Raw genomic sequence first — 13133 nt, forward strand, 5'->3', positions numbered from 1 at the left:
AGGGAGGCAGCGAGGAGGAGGAAGAGATGCATCTACACATTCGCATCCTTATCTTTATGTATTTCAGCTCTGCTTTTATGATGCTTCAGGAGTAAACTGAGACCAAGTTGTACTTCTTAGCCATCCTCAAACCCAAACCAGACTCTACTGTCTAATTTGGATACCCAGGAAAGTTTGTAGGGCCTGAAGCAAAAGCTGCTCAAAGGTAATCTTTTGTGAAAGTCTACACTCTTCAGAGATATTATGCCAGCTGTCCTTGAGTAGCGTTGAGGCTGTATGCGTGAGTTTGTGTCTGTGTTGGACAGTGTGACACAGATTGTTTTAGGCAACTTGGAGGGTTGCCTAGAGTACTAGAAGATCTACATCTTGCTCCCTGGCAAAGCCTAGGGTGGGTAGCAAGCCCACAGAGGAGTGGTGTTGCTCTACACATGTCACAGAAACACACAAAACTGCTGGATTTCAAGCGTCTATGGGTGCTTGTGCCATGAGTGGCAACCACCGCGGGCTAGAGATTCGAGACCCTGCCTTCATTTTCTAAACACCTCGTACACCTTCTGTACCATCCTAGAGAGGGAAAAGAGCTGCAGTCAGGCTTAATACCGCATTTGTCATCCACTTCTCAGAATAGAGAAAACAGGTCAAAGTTTAAGATGATTTAGAAGAAATAAAGTAATAGATTATTTCCTAGAGATTTGACTATGTGGTTTAAGAATAATAATTACTGTATATGATTTGTATTCACAATTTATCTTTCAAACTGAGGAAAATTTCAAAAATGTTATCACTTTCTGATAATACACACACCCACACACACCCTCAAAGGCACACACACATATGTACATACACACAGGCATACAGTCCTTACTGTTTCTCTCTTGTGCACACGTGTGTGTTACTTTTTATATATTTTTCATTTTCCACAGTATCAGATTTAGTATGGTCTTCACCCTCATGACAGTGGTTCTCTTCTCTACCTTTTCCTCTTTTTTTGGAATAGAATACCTATACGCTTTTTGCAGATGCATTTTATCCACCTCACCCTTCATCTCTACCTTCTTCACCCAACAAGAACCATTGAAACTGGCTCCACTATCTCTGTCTTCCATTGTACAATAGTTACAATTGCCATGTCTCTTCTGCATGATTTTCTTTTCTTTTGAAATGATACACTTTTCTTTCCTGCTTTGAAACTTCAAATGTTTAACTGACAGACTGAAAAAAGTGTAGACTTCTCTTACAGGAAGATTAGTAGCACAATGAAAGAAATAAAAACATAGGTCATCGTAATAGCAAACAGAGACAAGATATGTTCAGCACAGAAGAGACACAAAAATGCTTCTCCTCAGAAGGAAAGAAGTCAGTAGAGCCAGAAGCACCAAATGTGTGAGAAAGAAATTGATAATTAAAGGAGTGATTCCTATAGGAGAAAAGAGCAAGTGACATCAAGGGTATCTCGAAAATGAAGGCTCATTTTAAAATTAAAGAAGAGAATTACTAAATACACAGAATATGTAATGTAAAATTGAAATTAATTGGGTTCATATCACTTATCTCACTATTCTCAATAGAGTAGGAGATACTGCCACTGGCTGAGAATGGAATTGGAGCTTAGCAAGTTGGAAAGGTTTGAAATAACTGCTCTGAGAAATTCTAAAGAAGTGACAATAATAATAACAATAACTACAACAATGAGAATAACAATAGTGGCATTGTAATATAATAACTGCAGTCTTCTCTTTTGTCCATCTAATTAACCTCACCTTCTGTCCTATCCTCCCACTTCCTTCAGTTGTGTTCCTATTTCTAGAGACTTTGTTCTGGCTGCTGCAGGCCTATTGGCCTCATTCATTTTGGTCTTTCCATCCACTGGTTCTTTATACTCATTTCCCTCTTCCTGTCATCCTCTATTCACAAAGCCAAATTCCACTGGTTCCTTTTGTCTGCAGGAGCTCCCTTCTTATTTTCTTGCTACCCCTCACATTCAATCCCACCTTCACATTCCCCCACATCAGTTCCAAAATCTATAAATTACCCTGGATTAATTACTGAATCCAAATCTACTATTTTTTTCCCTTCCTTTCATGTCCCAAGTACTTTCTCTTTATTCATTTGGTAGCTGTTACCATCTCAGTTGTTTTATTCCACCTTCCATTTTATATTCCTAAAGATAGGCCAGCTCTTCCCACCTGCTCCCTTCTTCCCAGGGTAATCATAAGCATTTTCATAACTAGTCTTCCTTTCTCAGAGGTTATCACAGTCCCATCTGTTAAAGAAGGCGCTGTCACGCTACTTCCTCCATCCCAAAAGCTCAGTACTTGACAACTAGGTAATTTCTTGAGCCACAGTAAAAGTACATTTTAACCTTAAACTTTTTCTGCCCTAAAATGGTATCTTATTTTACTCTTCTACCCTTGCCATAATTATTTTATTCAAATTGGTTTTCTACTTTTCTTGAGACTAGCGACTTCTTTAAACAAGCCCAAGTGCTTTTATATTCAGACTTTCCTTCCCAAAGATAAAGAACAATCTTCATACTTGGTTGACTAAGTGAATTGCTTCATAAATCCTCTAGCATACTGTAATTCCCCCACCCCTGAAGCTAGAGAGAAAAGATATAAATCTAGACTCCAACCCATTTGCATTTGCTGCCTGTGCTCTAACAGACTTTATTCTCAGACAGGTCTGTGGCAAGTTAAAGATGGCCTTGAATTCTCTGATATCCTTCTCCTCCAGAGACTGGATGTACGTCCCCGTCCTATGAATGTGGGTAGGTTCTGTGCCTGCTTTGACCAATAGCTTGTGGTAGAAGTGACGCTGTGTCAGTTTCTGGGCCTGGGTCTTAAAAGACTGATAGCTTCTACTTCTTCTTTCTTGGAAGACTCACTCTTGGCACCCTCAGCCACTCTGTACAAAAGTCAATCAGCCTGATAGAGCAAGCAAATGGAAAAGACTGAGGCCACACTGAGAAGAAGGGCCCAACTGAACATAGCCTTCCAGACATACCCACTAAGGCCTCAAGCATGTTGGGAAATCTTCCAGGCCAGACCAGCCACCCTCTGCCTAATACTGAGTAGCCCCAGTCAATTCAATGTCACCTAGAGCAGAAGAATCACCAGGCCACGTGGCTGATTCTCAGCCACTTGCATTTCCAAAATACGAAGGTATGTATATATGTAAAATTGCACATGTATATGTAATATCTGTGTATAAAATTATTACTGTCTGAAACCACAGAATTTGAGGGAAATGTATTATGTGATAATGGATGAAAAAGCAAGATCTTATGGGCACAACCAAAGCAATACCATTCTTGCACAAATAGATGAAGTTCGTTTGTTCCTCAGTGATCTTAGAATCAAGTATTATCCTTATTTTACAGATACAAAAAATGGTAATAACACTGTGGGGTCGTATAGTATAAGGTTAAGAGTGTGAGCTTGGGAATGAGACTATCTGTGTCAAAGCCCACCTTGGTAACTTACCAGTTGTATAACCTTCTGAAGCTAAATTGAGCTTCAGATAGTGTCCAGATGAGTATGTTACATTGAATTACAGACCATTAAAAGTAGAAGAGATCTCAGGACCATCTAGTCCAGTGGTTTTCAAGCAATGCTCCTGGCAGCCCCCTCAAGAGCAGAAGGGAAGAGAAGAGAGTAAAACTCAACCTGACCTCCACTCTCTTTACCAGAGCAACTACCCTTTTATGTGTTTTATGAATTAAGCTTCCAGATAGAATTTTCTTAAAAATATATTGCTGCTGAAGCAAAATAAAATAAAACACTAAAATATATACATATGTTTGTTTTAAACTAGTACTCAAAGCCCTGATTCAAAGATGAGGAAAGTGTCAGGGAAAGTGACTTCTGCCTGGAATCCTCTTTCCCAAACTCTTCAGAAAGTCTTGCTCATCCCTCAGGTCTCAGTCTACACTTTCTTCAGAAAGATTTCCTCCACTTTGGATGTCTACTTCTACCACCATTCCTATGGCTTTCCCAAGTGCTTACTGTTTCATTTCATCACCTACAAGATGCACGTTTTTTTTCATATTTTAATATTTCTGAAATGAGAATGCATCATATGATTGATAACATTACCAGGTGGCAATCATGAGATAGTTTTGTGAAAACTTTCTACTGGGAGCTTCTGGTGAAATCAAAAAAAGCACCAAAGCTTCCAGATTCATTAAAATGACGGTTCTTTGTAATATAATTGCATGTTTAAATATTTGTGTCTTCTACTGGACTAGAAGTTACGAAAATACAACCACGTCTTTCTCATTTGTTGTTATAGCTCCAATCCCTAACACATACTACATTCTCAATGAATATATGTGGGATCGCTCAAGTAGTATTTACTTCCTGTCTTAAGAATTAAGAAGTTCATAGAATGTTTAAACACAAACAACAACAACAATTCTATCTCTTTGTAATTAAGGCCTGAATTTCCAATGGGCCAAAATCTTTTTATAGATTAGATATAATTACTTTAAGGTTAGTTTAATATTTGACAGAGATAAGCACAATATAGTAAAGTGAGACTGGGATCTTCAAACACTGCAACTGGTTTTGCAAATTGGTGTCAACTTTTAGAAAGCAGTTTTTTCAAATTTTAGTAATAAGGAACATTTGGATTGCACATCTTAAAAATCTGACTCTGGTTAACTTAACAAAAAGAAATATTAGAAACATACTCACTTAAGGAATAATTGAACTCCTCAAGGGCCATTGTGTGTGTGGAATACAAAGACTGGGGATGCATGCCAGGGTCACCTGGAACCGGATTCTGAAACACAGTGCTACTCAAAAAGAGTGTGGTGAGGGGAAGAAGAGCCCTTCTGTGATACTCAAAAAAGGTGTGGAGGAAGGGGAGGGTGACTCTTCTTTAGTGAATGCCAGCTAATAGAGAAGGAATGAGGGGAATAGAAAATCACCATTCTATAAGCCACAGTTTATAAATTGATTCAGGCAGGGATCATCGGTTATTATTAAAACAATTGCTTGTGATCTTGTTTGAGAAAACTATATAATCTCACAGTATCATTCCCACAAATTACTTAATAACTATAGAAAGAAGAATATATCTTTACAATGGAAAAGTCTAGAGCTTACCACCTTAAGCAGGTAATCAAACTTAGCTTTACCAATAATGGGACACTTAACATTATTTGCCTCTTGATATGATAGAATAATAAATAAAAAAATCACCTGTGTAGTATTCTTGAATACGACTTAATATCATTTTGAGTTTATATATTATATACTACATAATATTCTAGAATACTACAAAATATTATTTTGTTTTTATAGTAAAAAAATTTAAGTAGAAAAGAAACAAAAAATGCATATTTGTTTTTTATATTAAAGTTTCACTAGTCAGTCATAACAATATGAAGTATTTCAGTAATTTTGCATATTCCCTCCCTGAAAATACATTAACATCTGAAAATATTTGCCTTCTCAGCCCTTTTCTTCCAAACTGCTTTATTCATCATCATCTACATATATGCTTTGGGAAAATGTTTGGAAAAAGACAAACCCAATTGACACTAATCTAGCCACTTTGACTTTAATAAATAACAGATAACTAAATAATTGATATTGCACATTCATGTCAAATTACAATATTTATTTTAAAATGATGAGTGTGTTCATTGCAGATTAATGTCTGAATAGTTTAACAAAATTGTTTTCTAAAAAGTACCACCGAAAACAATGACTGAGTGATTTTGTATCAATCTACCCACTGAGAACAACTAGAAAAACTAAATTAAATGTAAAATATATATTGTTGAAGCATCTAACAGCTAACAAGCCAGTAAGAAATTGCAGAGCCAAAATATGGGTTTGGAAGAAAGCCCAGAATCCCAGAAGGGTGAGTCTTACATCTGAGACTGCTTTTTCCTTACAGGAGACTGCTGATTTTAAAAGTGGCTGCTAAGAGTCTGAGAAGTTGAGCATAGCTTTGAGCATAATCCAGAGGCTATTGGAACAAAAATTGGGATTCAGGGCTTCATCAAAGAGGAGACACCATGACAAACACGCAGTGCTTTGATTGGGATATGTAAGGACCGCATTCTAGGAGCTAAGGTGACAAAAAACAGACCGGTTCTAACAGAGACTAAAGTCAGGTTTTGAATCATCATTGTACCTAATTGAATGAAAGTTTATCTGGGTCTGCTAGTTCCTACCATAGCTGCTTGTTAAAAGCAAAAGTAAATCTCTAGAAGAAGATGACATCATCCACAATTTTAAAATATCTCTAAAAATTTTCATATATATTGCCTGGCACTCAAAAAAAAAAAACCAAAACTGGGCATATGAGAAGACAGCAATTGAAAATAAGAAACCAAAAGGAAAAAAATACCAACTCCAGATAATGGGATTATTTAATATAATTTAAAATAAGTATGATTAGAGTTTTCAAGAAATTTTAAAAAAAGTTAAGAATTTTAGTAGAAATTTTAAAACTATAAAAAAGAATCTAATGAATGGATTTAAGAGCAGATTAGACAAAGATGAAAAGAGAATTAGTTAACTGAGATATACATATATACAGATGCTTCCCAACTTGCAATGGGGTTACATCCTAAAAAACCCATCATAAATTAAAAATATGTTAAATCTAAATGCATTTAATACACCTAACCCACAAAATATCATAGCTTAGCCTAGCCTACACTAAACATGCTCAGAACAACTACAGTTGGGCAAAATGATTTAATGAAAAGCCTATTTTATAATAATGTTTAATACTGTACACAAATGGGCATTTTATAGACATAATGGGGTGCAAAAACACAAAACACAATATTCAAAAAACACTGACAACACAGTACATGGTTGTTTACCCTTGTGCTTGTATGGCTGACCAGGTTGCTCCTGCTGCCTAGCACTAAGAGAGAGTATTGTACCACGTATCACTAGCTTGGGAAAAGATCAAAATTCAAAATTTGAAATATGGTTTTCACTGAATGCTTATCACTTCTATGCCAATATAAAGTAAAAAATCATAAATCAAACCATTGTAAGTCAGGGATCATATGTGTGTGTGTATATATAAATATACATGTAGCATGAGATAGGGAAACAAGGTATAACTTATGATTATTTATAATTCCAGAAATAAAGGAAATAGATAACCCAGCAGAAGCAATACTTGAAGACTCAATGAATAACAATTGTCCAAAATTGACAAAACACGTAAGGCCACAGATTTAAGAATCCTTACAAATCCCAAGCAAAAAAAAAAAAAAGAAAAAGAAAATGGCACATAGATATGTCAGTATAAAACTACTAGAAAATACACACAAAATGAATATCTTAAAATCAGTAAGAAAAAGTCATATTATCTTCAAAGGAACAACAAATGGGACTGATAACTGATTTTTCAACGAAAACATTGGTATCTTGGAGGCAATGGAGTGATATCTTCAAAATTCTTTAAAAAAAAATACTGACAACTTAAAATTCTATACCCAACAAAAATATCCTTCAGGAATTTAAATAAGGAAATAAAGACTTTATAAACACAAAAACTAGAATTAATCACCAGCAAAACCACCCAAAAGGAAATACAAAAGGAATCTCAAAGAAAAGTGATTCCTAAGGCCGGGCATAGTGGCTTGTGCCAGTAATCCTAGCACTTTGGGAGGCCAAGACAAGAGGATTGCTTGAGGCTAGGAGTTTGAGACCAGCCTGAACAAGAGCAAGATCCCATCTCTACAAAAAAATAGAAAAATTAGCCATGTGTGGCGGCACATGCCTGTAGTCCCAGCTACTCAGGAGGATCACTTGAGCCTAGGAGTTTGAGGTTGCAGTGAGCTATGATGGTGCCACTGCACTCTATCCTGGGGGACAGAGTGAGACCGTGTCTCAAAAAGTAAAAAAGAAAAAGTTTCCAGATGAAAACTTGAAAATTCAGGAATAAATAAAAAGTAATGGAGAGGACAAATATGTGAATATATATCTTAAGAAATATTAACCAAATAATAAAATTATAATAAAATAATAATGCTTTATGAGGATCAAAATTTAGAAAGAATTATATGCATCTATGAAAAGTTCTCAAAATATATAAGATCATTAAACAATAAAAGGTTTGAGAAAATGCAGTTTATTAAAATTGGTCAAAAACTAATACCTTCTAAATTTTATCACTTTAGTAACAGTAAACTAATGAAAAATTCTTACTTAAACTATTAAATTTATAATCATATTACAATCCATTTTCATCACATTTCATCACTTTTAAGTCATTTCTTAGACTTAAAAGGAAAAAAATCCACAATTTGCCAAAATTTCCAAAAGCCTGCAAAAATTTTATTTGCTTAATTATAATGACACCCTCAAAGGCATAGCTATTCTAGGGGTGAGGGGAAACTTGTCCTTTCCCCAAAAACTTTGCTGAAAGGTCAACTAATAATCAAGGCAGATTAATAACAGAAAGACTTATTTACCATGTGCATAGGGAGAATCACAGAGTGATTACTCAATACCCCACTGGGATCCAGATATTTTTATTCACGCCTTATAGAGGGGAGGGGGAAAATAAGGAGTACAGGTAATTCTGTTTAGGGGTGACAAATGGTACTAGGGAGAACAAACGGATGGAGGAAACAGATTGGCTTGTAAATTAACCTGAGAGACAGGTATTGTGTTTAAAATAATTTGGGCCAGGTCTGGTTGCATTCTTGATCTTTTTTCCTGCAATATATTGAGATGACAGGGAGAGGAAGACAGGGAGAGGAATCTTTTGATTAGTCAGTCTGATTTATGCAGATGGAGGGAAAGCCCCTTCCAATGCTTTTTGATCTCAAAGGGCCTTTAATTCAAAATACTTTTTATACCAAGGAATCATCTTTTGGGGTGAAATTTCCTGAGCTCTTTCGCTACCCTCTTTTTTTTCACTTTAAGAATAAACATATATTTCTAGCACATGATGTTTAGAATGAGTCCCTCCTCATGAATTGAAAGCAAGTGTATCTCGAGTCTCCTACTTGATATTTTTAAGCCATCACTGAATGTCTTTAGACAATAATTTGCCTATAAGCTTTATGCTCGTAGAGATTACATACATAAGTGTGGGTAGAACTTATATGTCAACTATTAATAACAACAATCATTTTTATGGATCTGCTTTAGTGTCCCAATTCACCTTATAATTCCAACCCAAATTCAATGCTTTTACATGATGTCTTATGGCTTAGCAAGTACCATACAGGATGTGGCGAAGGCCAGTTTGGCTACAAGGGGCCCAAATTAGGATGTTAGGTGAATCAGAGGGCACTTGATAGAGTTAGGGATAGGCAAGTAGTAAAATCCAGAGAGTTTCAGTTTATGCAGTGCAGGCAGGAAGTGACACCAGTGCAGAGTCTAGAATCCAGCCCATAGGGAGCAAGAATAAAACTGCTAAGCCAGGATGGTAATATCTGATCCAAATCCACAGAATGTTTTGTTCCCACTTCGTATACGTAGACTTAGGTTCATAGTCTTTCACCATCATAGGAAGCCCTGACAACATAATAATTACTAGGGATATTTTATCCTCAAGTATAAAACAGCTGGGGAACTGAAAAATTTGGAATTGATATCTTTGAGATTTTCAATTCTCAATCCAGTTTTAAATTCCATTTCTGTGCCCTTACTTATTAAAAACCTTTTGCATGTATCTAATTTTTGGCATATACATAACCCACATGATATTGGCTCTAAGTGGTTAAACTCCTGAGCTTCTGTATACAGAAACGATGTTTAACAGACTTAGACAGGAATTACCATGGCATTACTGTTCTTGCCCAATGGGGGATCTTTTTCAGTTCAAACTCATACTGCAAATTACTTTTCCATCACAAAAATAAGTGAAATAAAGCCCCCAGTATCACAACATGTATATAGAATACAGAGGCAATAGATAGAGAGTATTCAAAAAGAAGCTAAAAGCTACAATCCAGCAAATGAAAAGAGAAGTCTATTCCAGAGGAGTAAGTAGAATAAGCAGAAGGCATTTAACAGAAAGTCCTGGATGGGAGCCACCTCCATTAAAGACAGTCGGTAATGCTTCTATACTGACAGTGAACTCAGAGCAATGACAAATTTTTAAAAAAGAAACCTTCTATAATTGGTATTTAAGGCACAGACTTAAAGTTATAACTTTCCTAGCACAGACAGGAAAAAGACAGGAGACATATGCAGAACAACACAGACAACTCAAGAAGAGAAAACCAGATCAGAGATAAGTCTTTACCTCTACTTGGTTAAAAGATTCAACAATAACTTAAAAAGGCAGATGTGAATATTAATTTCAGTATTGGTTCATTATTCATGCTTTATTATTAACTCCACAGAATACTTTCTATAGTTCTCATTTTAAAATATAAGTTTAGTCATTTTCAATTAATTTCTCTTTTTGCTGCTAAAACTAGCAGCAGCCCCTCTAGCCATTGGTACAGATAGTTAATTGGACCAAATGGACTCAATTATTTTGATCAAGACGCAGCTGCCCAGAGAGGCAAAGAAGGTAAGCAGCATACCTTATCATACACATTTGGACCATTGTGGTGGAAAACAGAGAACAGTAACACAGGTTATTCAGGTGTGTCTGCAAGCTTCTCCCAATTGCGCACTAGGTGCTAGACTTACAGCAACTAAATTAATTCCGATCTCTACCAAATGGGGTTTGGCTTTGGAGTTTTTTTGTTTGTTTGTTTTTCCTTAACTTTCCTTTGAGCCCATGTTCACCTCAAGCTACCTTCCTCTGGCTTTCCTCCTCTTTATGAAAAATACTGGTAAGCTGTCAGATTGGAGTAAGTTAAGGAGCATATGGGAAATGCAGAAAAAGATAAAGAGGGAGTACAGATGAGTCTCACTGGACATTTTGTATGAAGGGAGCCTTAAACCCGGTCTGCTGTACTATGATTTGTCTGTGGCTGTGCTTCTGCTTAAGGCCACACAAAATGACAAAACGTCCCTGAAGACTCAAAGGTATGCTCCTTTTTTTCTTTTTTCTTTTTTTTTCTTTCTTTTTTTGCATTTTATGTACTCTTCAATTACTCACTCTAATATAGAAACTGTAGACTTTGGAAGAATGAAACTGCTGTCAAACCACAGCAAAACAGGGAGAGAGCCAGGAAAATATATACCTGATATCTCTCTTTTCTCATTGGCTTGGTCCAACATCAAAGGGAACCTGAACAATACAGGTCATAGAAATTAGCTTTCTAGGGAACAGAGGGGCAAGAGTGGACAGACAGAGAATATTCACCATTCTTTCCCAGTTTTCTCTGCAATTTTCTGACACGTTCTTCTCAATGAATATAGATTTCCTGGGCCTCACAAGAATGTAACCACTTTGCCTCATCAGCCCTCCTGAACTCCTACCCCTACTCCTCCTTTTTCTTTCCCTCTGTATGCCTTTAAAATGCTGAAGGTTTCAACTTCTTCTTTGCAAAAATACAGCCACAGCCCACATGCAGTTCAATGATTTTCCTGGATGCATCCTCAACTTAAGCTTAATAAACGTCCATTGATTGAGATTTTTGCATCAGTCATTTACTTGAGTCAACAGATTTAATCATCCAAGTGCCTCCTGTACATTTTCCATTCAGTGTCTCAAACTCAACATACCCACAACTGCCTTCATAATCTTCTTCTCAAAATGAGACCCTCTTCCAGTATTTCCCCTCTCCTTGAGTGACTGCAATAATCAGAATGTTCCGCAACCCCAGAATCTTCTCCTTCACATTCCATATGCAATACATTACTACGCACAAGGGATGTGCCCTGGAAAATCTCTCCAACTGATCCACTGATCTACCACCATTTATATCCACCATCACCAGGGCCCAAGAATCTTCATCTGTTCCAGGACTACTGTTGCCTACTGCATTTCTAACTCTACTCTAATCTGTTTTCAACTTTGCTGCCAAAATGATCTTTTAAAATAATCATAAGTCTAGTCACTTCACTGTCATGCTCTACGAGAAGCCTTTAATCATTTCTTAGTCTATGATCAGCATCCTTATCATGATCTATAAGACTTCTTCCAAATCCTCCCCTACCCCCACCTTCTTCTCACTGTCTGTGCTCTTGTCACACTGCCCTTACTTAGATCCTGGGAAATGCTGAGCCCCTCCTGTCAGAGGAGCTTTGTGCATGGCTCTTTCTGTATGAAATGCTCTGTTCGCTGCCACCTCACTCCTTTGGCACAGAATTCCAACTCATCCTCCAGATCTCAGCTTGTAACAGAATAGTCGCCCCTCCTGCCATAGATATGGAAGCCTAAAATTGAGAGTGGAGAATATGTAACAGAGGGAATGGCCCAGAAAAAAAAAAAAGCAAAAATATTTTCTGTCTCTCACCCTTTTCAGAACTAAAACCAGCATCCCCCGCCCCAGCTGGGCAGGGCAGGGGAGTGTCTTTTGTTCTTTGCACTGCAGGAGATGGCTCAGAGAAACCATCCTGGTGGAAATCCAGGTGGCAGAGGTCCCAGGAGGTCCTGGCTAGCCCAGTGTCTGGGCTGGCGGAAGGTCCCATCTGATTCTGGAGATGAAAGGATCGGAACCATCAATTGCAGTTGAACAACAATACTCTGAACCTGAAAACGCTCCCCTTAAAAGCTCTGTATTTTTGCCTATGGGGGACGAATTTGGTACTTTGAGACAATAGTCTGCCATTTTCCTCATTTGTCAGCAAATTAATAAACTTCTCTGTTCTTCTTCTCAAACCACTTGTTCTTGTTGTTCTGATGCAGCCTCAAGGACAAGTGCTGAGCTTTTGGTAACAAGCTTAGCAAGCTAGCATTTTTCTGGAAGAAAGCCTTCCTACCCTCTCCCCTCAACCCAGTATGCTCTCTCATAGCATTATGTATGTTTGCTTCATAGAACTTATCTTATTTCTAATTTTAAATATATTGGGGATGATTATTTGATTAATATCCCCAACCCTCAGTACACTATAAGATCCATGTGGATAGGACTGTGTCCACTCTTGCTTACCACTGTACTCAGAGCACTATGCCTAGAGTGTGGTATGTGATCAACAGACATATTTGTTAAATGCGGGTGGAGATAGACGACTTGACAAGTGAATAAATGAGTGAGTGCATGGGAATAGTTAATGCAAATCCTACAGCTGGAA

General features: G+C 37.1%; 2 long non-coding RNA genes across 3 annotated transcripts in view; both read left to right on the forward strand.

Moving 5' to 3' along the window:
* Window positions 1–3147, forward strand: part of LOC123630194 — a 57384-nt gene extending 54237 nt beyond the window's left edge. For both annotated transcript variants that reach the window (XR_006732614.1, XR_006732613.1), the window contains exons 2-3: window positions 68–205; window positions 2879–3147. This is a non-coding gene — a long non-coding RNA (uncharacterized LOC123630194). The remainder of the gene's footprint in view (window positions 1–67; window positions 206–2878) is intronic.
* A 2800-nt stretch (window positions 3148–5947) lies between these two features.
* LOC123630193 lies at window positions 5948–12720 on the forward strand. Its single transcript, XR_006732612.1, has 3 exons — window positions 5948–6086; window positions 10421–10515; window positions 12392–12720. It is a non-coding gene; the product is annotated as an uncharacterized LOC123630193 (long non-coding RNA).
* The last annotated feature ends 413 nt before the right edge of the window (window positions 12721–13133 follow it).

The sequence above is a fragment of the Lemur catta genome, chromosome 1, assembly GCF_020740605.2.
Source record: "Lemur catta isolate mLemCat1 chromosome 1, mLemCat1.pri, whole genome shotgun sequence".
In the NCBI taxonomy this organism is placed as follows: domain Eukaryota; kingdom Metazoa; phylum Chordata; class Mammalia; order Primates; family Lemuridae; genus Lemur; species Lemur catta.